Raw genomic sequence first — 12,040 nt, forward strand, 5'->3', positions numbered from 1 at the left:
CAAGGGGAGAATGACGTCCCGGGATTTGCTCGATTTCTTCCTGACCCCAAATCTGGTCTGACCCTGAGCAGGGGATCAGGATCCTCTAGCACAGTAGGGGTGTGCGAAGCAGGCCATATTTGATTTGGATTTGGTGCAATTTAGAAGACAGTGATTCAATCCACTGATTCATATCACTATCCCGATTTGATAGCCATACTTGCCTTCTGCTTCCCTTGCACACATGCTCAGTAGGGGTGTGCGAAGCAGGCCATATTTGATTTGGATTTGGTGCAATTTAGAGGACAGTGATTCAATCCACTGATTCATATCACTATCCCGATTTGATTCGGCTGAATCTGAATCTGAAGATTTGATTCTGATTTGGAGAATTTGGCCATAGACACAGCTTTAAATGTTTTTTCTACCCACCTCAAGGTACCAGATGCAGTTCATGAATGCTGAGATGGTGCAGTGGATGGAGCATCCCACAGGACTGTGTGTGGGGGGCCCCTGTGTGCTGAACAGTAGAACCAGATGTGGACCAGAAGTAGTTTCAGTCCACTTCCAGGTCCACCGCTGAGCACACAGGCACTTCCCATGGCCCCTTGGATCAGTGATTGGCCATGGAGGGACCACAGGTACCCCCCCCAGACCCAGGAGGCATCAGTCACCAAGCTGGGAGGTGGGGGTCCCCCATGTGCTCCACAGCAGACCCAGAAGTGGACCGGAAGTGCTTCTGGTCCACTTCTGGGTCCACCGCTAAGTGCATTGCCTCCCTCCCCCCCACTCCCATAGGACAGTCCATCTGCCCTACCATCTCAGCATGCACGAGCTGCCTGGTACCTTGAAGTATGTAGAAAAAACATATAAAGCTGTGTCTATGGCAGAACTGTTGGATCTTTCCGAATCTCATTGAAGGCTTCTGATTCAATTTGGAGAGATTAATACGTCTCCTGATTAAATTTGGATTTGAAGATTCATCTGCCACAACAGGTCAAATCTTCTCTGAATCTAATCTGTGACCAAAGCTTCACACAGCCCTAATGCTCAGTAGCCTGTAATCTAGTTGCTTGGTTGTCCAGGGGGAAAAGAATCAGAGAGGCATGCACACATCACTGGGTGAGTCCTGAGACTTTAGTCACAGCAAAAAATCAAGTAATGTGTGTTAGATGCTAGAGAAGAAGGAGGGAGTTCTCCTATCTTTAGCCCAGTGATTACAATATTTATCCTAGGAACAGGTGAGTTTGGTTCTAGGCCCTGCTCAACGAGAAGGGTTTTAAACCTGGATCTCCTGCTTCCTAGCAAAGTCCTCTAGTCAACAGGCTATAACTTAGGTTTTTGCAAGCTTGGTCTCTAGCCTACTTGAAGCTAGTCCACTGGGCAGGCAGGAGAAGACAAGTAAGCTGAAAAGAGACAGGCTCAGATGGGATAGGGAAGGAAAGGGGCCATGCATTTTAGTCCGGGATGCTATTGCCACCAGGGCAGAAACTATCTCAGAGGTATTTATACAATGTATATCAAATGCAAAATATGTTGGATGGTCTTCAAAAGAGATCTGTGGAGCCCTAGTGGCTAGATCACTTTTCATGAGAAGCAGGGGATACAGTTTAAAACCCTCTCTATTGTCTCCTGCTCCCTGTACAAGTGCCACAACCATAATGATGTTGGCTCAAAAGGTGTCACTTTATTTCCAAAAGGTACATGAGTAGGGTGACCCTCTTCTGCCAAAGATGGAAGCAGAATTGAAATTGCATATGGGCCAAAAACTGCAGTGACAAGGCTGTGCTCCATTGGGGGGGGGTGGAGGGGAGGGATTTGCTTTAATTAGAGCGGCTCTGAGAGCTGCTCTAATTAAAGCACCACAGTGTCTCGTGTATTAGCATTCCCATGTTTCTAAATGGTGGCTGGAGCCTTAAACTAAAGCTCATTTGATGAGCTGATACACAAGCTATAAAGGATCAATTAATCAAGTCTGTTTTGACACACTGTAATTACAGTGTACATGTGCCCATGAAGCTGCAATGGGTTTTAACCATAAATCACTGTTGCAATATCTGCAGCTACTTTTTATCTTACCAGAATATATCTGAAGGCAATAGTGTGATGAAGGGCGGGTGAATGGGGCATGAGCCCTGGCTGCTGCCTAAGTTGGGAGGTGGAGGACCTAAAATGAAGCTGAAGAGTTGCCTCAACTTCTTGTCCTCCATCCCTCACACAACCTGCGCTTTCCCTGTTCTTACATCTCCTTCCTGTAGCAGCTAATGTCTGGCCACTCTTCCACCATGTGCCATGACCAACTTCTCTGCCTTCCCTGTTTCCAGAAATGGAATCAAATCTAGAACTGGAGCTGGAGCAGGGAAGGTACAGAACGTGGGGATGTGCAGAACTGCTCAGGATGCAATACTGCATGCTGAAGGAGACCCATGCTAAAATGATGTTAGCCTTCACTACTGCATTTGTTTCTCATGTGGAATTGTCACTGGAGTTGCATCGTTTTCTAGTATGGAAGGGTTACTGGGTATGAATAATTTATTCTTTGAATTGTAACACCATACAGAGACTGCAGTCAAGATTGGGGCATCATTGTGCAAGACACTGCTTCAACATATAAGAGCCAGTTCATGTCCCAAAGATTTAACAATCTAAATAGACAGTACAGACACAATGATTTGGTGAAAGAAAGGCTTCATCTCCATTTTGAGATGAGGACCAATGCACAGAAAAATTAGATTAGTTGTCAAAGGGCAATCAGGAAATCTGTGGTAGTACCGGGAACTGAAGGTAGTTTTTCCAAAATATGTTCTCTGTAATCACAAGGCCATTTATTACCTCCAGTAGTCCTTGTTAATGAATAGTGAATAGTGTCTGAGTGAGCACTGCAGAGGTACAGAACCTTCAAAGTTATTCTTTTTTCATGACATATTTCTTTGACTTTAGTTTAATAGACTCGAAGTTTCCTATTGATATTCAGGTAGAAATAATGAATGATATCATTAACTAGATAATTCTGTTTTCTTCTGTAGGAGCCAAATTGAGCATGGTAGTCGCTGTAAGAAATCACTAGAATCCTTTTAACTATTGTTATTATTTGCATATGCTGAAACCACAAAGGACATTGATTATTTTAACTATGCTCAATTTGTCTTTGAAACAGACATTCTAAAAAGCAAAAGAGCTTAAACAAACATGAAAGTAATCTAATACTGACATAAACATGAAAGATAATAAGATTACTATGAATTGATCTAAATATTACTTAAAATAATTAGAAATGATTTTCTCATGGTATACCATTTAAGTTAAGCTGCCTTTTAATGTTATGTTAAAGAAGCAAACGGATTATTGCTTTCAGGAATTTTTTGTTGTTGTTTATGACCTTCAGGAAAACAGTGTAACACTATTGGGCAATATGCCAATCATTGTTTTTCTTTATGTTCTGTGTACATTTTGAAATAATGCACTCTATTTTTGCTTCAGCCTTATTTATAAAATAGGATTGTTTTTGTTTCAGTCACCATTTTACTTCTCTAAATCATGAGCTGATTGTACCTTTTGCTTGACAATGTACCAGTGAACTTTGTGGAAAGTACTGACATGAAGAAATCAGGTCATACTAACAGCCCTAACAAAAATGAGAGAAATACTAGTTAAGTTTAAGCATCTACAGTAAAAATACTCTGAGGGTCAATTTAGCCCATTTTGGTACTCCTTTCAATCCCTTAATGCCACCAAAGTTATGGGAAATCTAGGGCCATTGGGTACTTTAGGAGCCTCAGTCCAGGCCAATGGAACTGTTCCACTTTCTATTCACAGATAAATATTCATTGGACCAGAAATTGCAACTTGATTTTCCCACATCCCAGATGCCATATCCCATGGAAACACATTGAACGCCAGACTATACAATTAATCTTCCAGGTTTTTTTCTCTCTCTTTCCCAGGCCCAGTCAATAGATAGCTAGATAGATAGATAGATAGATAACAATAATGTACTATTCTACAGAAGTGCTTACCAAGTGTTTGAGAAATGCAGTATAACTGCTTCTCTTTCAACTTCCTTTCACATTTGTTAAAGGCTTCATAATGTGAGGAAACAAATATCTTAACTGCTAATATTATTACCTCACAAGTAGCTGAGAATATTCATGTGTCTGGCCTACTGCAATGGCTTCTCATGTATAGAGCTGTTTAAAACCCTGAGCTGCAAGAAGTGCCATGGGTTTCACTATTCATCAGAAGCTCAGAACACAGTTCAGGTTCAATGAAAGGATATTGCAACCCTGAAAAGATATATATAAAGATGTGTCATATGATCTACTGTGTTCTGCATGAACACATACAGTATGGAAATTAGCAGATAGCAACACCGCCTGTTATTATTACAATTACACATACTGTTACTATTATGCTCCCTAAAGTATACTAGGTGGTTATACATGCATACATATACATATATGCATATATACTTGTATGATGTTATACAGATTTCATGAGGTTATATGCTTGAGTATAGAAATGGCAATTTATAAATGTATAAGTCACTAAATATAAACAGATTTTTATGAACAAAGAAAAGGCACTTTGAGTCCAAAGGGATTTTTCCTGACAAATTTGGAAGGCCTTCTGCAAATGTTGGAGGTACTGGAACTTCCCACACCTAAAAGGTGACAAGGGGTCGGACTCAGTGATCTGCTGAGTCCCTTCTGACCCAAACGTCTATGAAAGAATCTATTACAGTGAAAAGTGTTAGGTATTCTAAACACAACAGCTTCTACTAACTTCCCATAATACATTATACAGAGTTTCTTTCTTTACCTAGCACAAGGGTACAAAGACACTTCTTCTCTGTTCTACAAGCTTTGGAAAACAAAGCCAGAATTGCGGTCCTTGCAGTTAGGAGACTGAATAATGTGTTTTGGTGACATACATAAAGGATAGAATGCTTGCCTAGGCATAATGGTTCTGCAGTACCTTTTACTCAAAGCTGTGCCCCACATACACCATCTAGCCTTTTATGTTTACAGACCTCTACTGTTTCTATGCCATCAACCTGAAAGCCCCTTCTTTGGCCCTCATAATTAGTTTTGTAATATATTGTTTAAACTGAATGTAATGCACTGTAATGCAAGTGTACTGCAGCAGGGGAAGTAGCCCTGATGACTGGACTGTAACTCTGAGGAGTCCTCAGGAGAAACAGTCTTGCTGACTGCATGTAGATTAAAACCCCCAGAAAAACTGCGGGTGGGGAGACAAAGGGAGAAGAAGCAGAAAGCAGTAGTAGAGTGCAGAACAAAGAGATGTGCCTGGAGATCCTGGAAGAGTGGTGGAGCTGCAACTGAAGACGATAGCAACAGGACTTGTATGTGGAGCATGTGAAGATGGCAGCTGAGCACTCTCAGGACCAGAGGCTGGTTTGGAGTACCACCGGAGGTATAGGAGGATTTAAGGTTTCTTGAGTTTATGTACCAGCGGTAGTACTCACTACCTGTTACCTGTTCTTGAGTGAGTTTACCAGTGTTACTGCTTTATACCATTTACCTAGTTCCTAAGTGTACGTACCTTAAGGTTAATGTTTAGTTACCTGTACTAATTTTTTTCTCCTTAGCTCATTGGCTTGTGACCCTAACACCTAGCATTTTCTGTATAAAGGTGTGAACTTCCCTTTTTGGCTTCTTTTGCTAGTTCCTGGGGTCTTGGGGTTTGGCATAATTTAAAAGTGACTCATAAGCCAGTCACAGGGCCCACTATAATGTAAGTGACCAATATTATTTCAGAGAGTAAAGCCTCTTTTACCCTCTGGCATTTGTTCTCATCCAATCCTTCAGTCCCAAACTATGTAAGGATGTCACTTAATACATTAAAAGAAGGTTAGAGTTGATTATATCAGGCTTCTGTGAGACTCTGAAAACAACTTGTTTCTACCTTTGACTATATGGAGAAGGGATTGGTAACCTATGGTTCACAGGGTGGATCTGGCCTGCGCCTTCAGATGTGGGGCTTTTGTGGCATTCAGTGATGGGGGGTTTTGGCTATGGATGCTCTCCCCATGCCACTGTGGAGACAAGCAGCAGTGGAAGCTGGGTCCTAGTGTCTGTCCATCCACCTGTCCATGTCTGACCGGAGGTGGGTCATTCTGAAAAAGCCAGAAAAAGTTGCCTATCCCTGATTTAGAGGTAACAGTGTATAGTAGATCTACAATACTGGGTAAATTAGTCACCATGCTTCCCTGACTGGACTAGTTCTTGTACCCAAATCAGTTATTTAACACTAACTTGGATATTTCTGCAGGAGCTTTAAAAATATTTGCTCATTGATAATGAATAGGAAAGATTTCCTGGTGAGATAGGGCTTGCAACATCTGTGTATGGAGAAAGCCTAGTCAGTTAATCTGAAATAAGCCTGGCTGAAATGGAAATAAGGATGGAGGCTTTTTGCACTACTTTATCTACATCAGCATACAATTACAGGTTCGGTAAAACCCAGCTTTACATACATCACATACAGCTCACTCCTTGGACCAGCTCTGCATGCTGCAAGCAACATGTGCACCTCAGAACAGCCCTGTGCACTGGTGCATCATACATTCTGGTCTTGGTTTCACCTGTGCACCATGTGAAGTACATGGACTAGCCCTGGCCTGGAACGTTGCCTGCAGTGCCTGCTGGCCTCAGTCCCATGTGTCATGTAGGGCACATGGTTCCAGTCCAAGACCCAAGGGCAGTACCATGGACCAGAGGACAGGGCTCCAGAGGCTGCATTTAGCCTATGGGCCGTATCTTTGACCCCCTGGATTATAACAGCTGAGATTCACTGTACCGCTTCTCTACCAAGGTCATATACACCATCACCTGTTCACAATAGCCCCCAATGTCCACATTGCACAGGCAAGGCTCTCTGTGTGAGGGAATGAATGGAGAATAATCTGATAACGAATCCAGAAATACACAAACGCTTGTGGTGAAACACTTAATCTTCCTGGACATTTCATCACTGATCACAGAGGCGCTGTTCTTAAACAACAGAATTTTAAAAGTCTACTTGAACAGGAACTTGCAGAACAAGAAATCATCCACAGACAAGACTGTATTAAGTAGAGTCTGTGCAGGAACTATAGATCCCTATTGCATCACCTGGATTAGCTTCTATGACCCTTATGTCCCTATGGATTTCTTTCCTGTTCTTTTCAGTCCTCTCTGCCTCTTTCAGTACTGCCCTCCCTTTCTCTCCAACCCCTTGCCACCCTCTTCCCTTTGTTTTTTTTATTTAAATCAGTCCTTCTATTTGATAGTCTGCTGTCTGCCTGTCCCTTCATAACATCTGATCAAATGAGTTGCTCAGCAAAACATATGCATCTCCGATTCAGTTAGTCTATAGGGTGGATCTTATCCTGCCTTCTACATAAGGGACCTACACAGAGCTAGGCACACAGTGGCTGCAACCTAACAATGGAGTGTCTTAGCACTCTGTTGGCGTGTCTACACATGCGCTTTAATGCACATCGGTCTACTTTAATGTGCATTATAGTGACACTTAAAAATATGCTACTTAGTTACTGCACATTAAAATAGACTAATGTGCATTAAGCATCATTTAAAAACCATGGGGTGCCTGTACATGAGCAAAGAGGCTGCTCTGACATGTTGTAATTACAGTGTGTCAAAGCAAACTCAGTTAATTGAGTCTGCTTTGATGTACAGACTCCTGTGTCTTGTGTATCAGTATCCCCACGTTTAAAAATTGGGGTGGGGTGCTTGAACTAAAACTCATCAAACAAGTTTTAGTTCAAGGGTTCCCAATGCCATTTTTAAACATGGGGACACTGATACACAAGACACTGTGATACTTTAATTACAGCATCACAGTGCCACTCGGTGCATCTCGGAGCCTCTTTAACTAAAGCACCACCCCCGCCACCCCTGGAGCATGTGTAGAAGTGCCCATACTCTTTAGTTAGTGTGTATTAAGACAAGCTAATTTGCATTTTCCTAGTACCTCACAATGGAGGTACTAGGTTTAATGTGCATTAACTAAAGTGCGTTAATGCATATGTAGACACACCTTGTTGTTACAGAATAAGGTATTGAGGTCAAGATACAAAAAAGGACTTTGGTGCATAAAGCATGAGTAAAGCAGAATTTGAGGAATCAACATTCCGCTTGACCCATTCAGAGGCCTCTACCCTTGGAGTGCCTAAAACTTACTAGACGCCTCCCAATTGGGCCTGGAAGTTCTGTAGATACCTACCTCACCCTCTGCCTCAGGTGCTGAGATAGTTTGCAAGTCCTCTGCAGGTTTGTTTATAGTTTGTTATAAAAAGCCATCTTGTAGAAGGTAGGAGTGAGTTTAAATCCTTCTAGCTACAGATGGCTTAGCAAGGTCTTCCACTTGCAGGGTGAATACTGTGAGCATTAGACTGTTATTTAGAAAGCAGTTTCCTCCCCCTCCTCCTCCAACAGTGTGAATGAAAGTAGATGTGATGGCTACGTTTTGTGTTGAACTCAGTGCTATCACACTGGGCCCTTAGAGAACTTGGGCAATGTTCTGCCTAATTTCTTGTTAATAGTAGCAGTTGAGTGAGTGCTTTCCACCAAGCTGCTCAGGCTGGGACAGTTTTGGGTGACAAACCGGCTGCCTTGGGAACCTTTCTGTTAGAAGGGAGCACATCTAGCAAGTGCAGGTTCCTCCCAGATGGTGACTAATGGCAGTGCTTCTAGATTTAGGCAACCAAAGTGTGTCTACAATCCATTTTAGGGACTAAAGTGCTTTTTGTTTTGGATCTGGCCCAAATTTTATATTGGATCTAGACCTTGATACACCATTGACAAAGGTACACACTATCTTCATTCATCACCATGAAGGTTTACTTCTGAAGTCTCTCTATTTCTTTACATTCCCTGAAGAACAGAGGTCTTGAATACTTAAATACATTAATCACTCCTTAATATTAATTGCTAAATCCTAATATTATGACTGCTCTTCAGAAGTTATCGTTGGACAACAGTTATACTCTGCAGCCACAAAGATTAGCATTCTGTAATTTATTGGGATGCTAAAAATCATTTTTATAAAACATCTCTAGGTATAAACAGCGCCCCCCACCCCCCGCTGAAGCAGAAAGGAACATCTATAAAACATTTATATAAATTAACCTGGTCAATAAAGATGTGCTTGTTGAACTGAGTGACAATTTAAAGTCTGAATTCTTAAAGAACAAAATAGTTGCTTTCCAGAAAATTCTACTGCTTGCCTACACATCTAATTTATATTACACAAGTTAAATACCATAAAATTTTTTCTTATAATTTATTATATCTCCTTTCTATCATTTGTTTTGAAGATACACAAAATAAAATAATATAACATGACAGATTTATCATTTAAAAATTGGTGTGCTAATGATGAAAGTATTGACATTTCTTTTCAAGGTAATGACATAAAATGTAATACACAGTCTTTGTACAATCAAATGATTAGAGCTTGTAATGCTGCCTACACATCTTCTATATTCATCAGTTCAGGTTAAATTTCTAAAGATAAGATTTGTCTAAAAGTGGCTGCCCTGGAATACTGTATATATTTCTCAGTGTAATAGTGGAATATTAATAAAAAAGAAAAAGAATTAAAATACCTCAATGAAAAAATGCTGGAAATGCCTACATAAATATTGTTGGAACACTAAATCATATACAAGGAATTATATGCTGTTGCTGTACAAAAAGTGGCATCTGAGAAAAGAGTAATGGAATATTTTACATCTTTTAATTCAAATCTATGAATGAATGAAAACTATTACCAATTATAATCAATTTAATGAATAGCTTCCAAAGTTATTTAGTAAAAAAGTATATTTGGAATATCAATGACTATACTCTTCCCCCCTTTAATATTATATATACATATATATTTTATGTGCATTTTTATATACATTTGTCAGGAGAATATTAATGTTCTGCTTTATGATTACCACCACCTTTCTAATCATTGCTTTTTATTATTCTTGTTCAGTACAGCTTAGCCGTTGAGCATGAGCAATGAAATGGGGGGAAAAAGAAAAGCAAATACTGTATTATATCATCATCTGGGGAGCATGATTGTTTCTGCTGTGTTAATTTACACTAAAATCTATGACCCAGTGAGCCTGATTGATTGCCAAGGGCAGAAATCCAGCCCCTGGCCTAGTTTATTTTGTGAACTGTAGCCTCAGATATCGCTGCAAGACACAATGATATTGATTTGATATACACTAGATGGCTCTTTATGCTCTTTGGGAAATTTATTGTGCAGAGTCAGAACTCAGACAGATGGGGAGAAGCAGCTCTTTAAATTGAAGAGGGTTATCATGGTTTGACTCCTGGGTCACTCAGGTTACCAAGTGGCCTGAGCATGGGTAGGTCGGAGCAGGCCCCAGGGATTAGTGCTCATCAGTTCTGAATGTCAAATCTCTTCAGTGGACGTGAGTTATTGCTAATGGGAACTTGCTTGAGCCTATAACATTTGGATGCCCTATAAGTTAAACATCATAACCCTTTCCTCGTGTCATGGTCCTTTAAATTATGGTTGAGCACACCACCTTTGCTCTGGACGTTTAGCATTAGACGGTTGAGTGTTATAAAGAAACTTGCCTCCGAGGTGGACTGAGTCAGTACAGCCATTATCAACAAAAGAGCTACCACTGAACATTCCTGTCTTCAGATACAGATTGGCAGCCTTGTCTTGTGGTCTTCATTTGCTACAACATTGTTACTATCTTGTTTCTGTACAATAGGAAGTCAATGGCCTTTGGCTACCAATGCAATAAAAGTTAGGATACAATTCTGCTTCTGATAGCATCTACCATTTGTCTTGGTGGAATGTGTGTGTTGGGCGGGTGGGGGGGAGGACTTCTGCTGTGAGGAATAAAAGACTAGCAGGGTGGAAATCCTGTTCCAGTTAGGAAACATGTGCATGAAGAAACCTTCCTGTCCACAGACTTTACAGGGATGTCTTCTGATGGGGGGGAGGGGGAGGAAGAGCTTTTGCAATCAGACAGTCCTTTATGTAAAACAGAACTGTGCCACTATGATTAACTCCAATCTATTCAACATTTTTATGTCAGTGGTGTTGCTGCATCAAGTCTTTGAATTGAGATGAAACAATTAAACGAATCTGGAAAAATAGCATTCATAATAATAAAGGAGATAATCGTACAAATCCTGCCGTGGTCAAACTTAATTACAGCACACGATCACCTACAATTTTAATAGAAATCATCAGTAGTGGTTGTGACCATTAGGCAGTCTAACAGTTTGGTACTCAGTTTGCCAATTTTAGCAATTTTTTGGATGTTTTTATTATGTGTAATCCCTTTGAGTCAAACAGAAGAATTCTTTAGTGAAGTGAATGCACTAATTAAACCTAGGATCAGCAGCATGAAATACTATGGGACCTCCTATTAGATTTTCCATTGTTTGTGTGTTAGGGTACAGTGACTTATAATATCCCTTGGCTCCAGTTCTAATAATCCATGACCCAAACAGCTGCAAATTTTGTTCAACCAGTTAGCTGGAAGGGACTTCATGTGATCTTAGAAGGGAAAAGATACCTGCTTTTCTCACATACAGCATGCCCCTGTATTTAATACATACCTTGTTTTTGAGAGGAAAGATGAAGAAAAAGAGCTCTTTTGGTAAGTACCTAAGCAGCAGTAGCAATGGAACTGGGCCATCTCCCAAGTCAGATGTCAGTCCCATGTGCCGGATGGGCCCAAGGACTGACTTGGAGTGCTGGGCCTGACTGAATGTACTGAGTCTGAACCTGCAAACCAGGTCCTGGGCTACATGTCAGGCTATGAAGGGCCATGTCATCCAGCCAAGGAGTTTCTCATGTGTTTGGACATTTTGAAGCCAGGCAGTAGGGGTAGCATTAATTAACAATGCTGGGTTTCTCACATGTAATGCACACCCCAGTTTTCACCTGGTTTTGGTGAAAAAGGAGCAGATTATATGTGAGAAAATATGGTAATATTGCTGTCAATCCCTCAACACGCAAAAGTCTGGGCAGTTGGTCAGCCTTATTTTTT

Source organism: Crocodylus siamensis, chromosome 3 (assembly GCF_052110815.1).
Source record: "Crocodylus siamensis isolate JL-2025a chromosome 3, ASM5211081v1, whole genome shotgun sequence".
Taxonomy (NCBI): domain Eukaryota; kingdom Metazoa; phylum Chordata; order Crocodylia; family Crocodylidae; genus Crocodylus; species Crocodylus siamensis.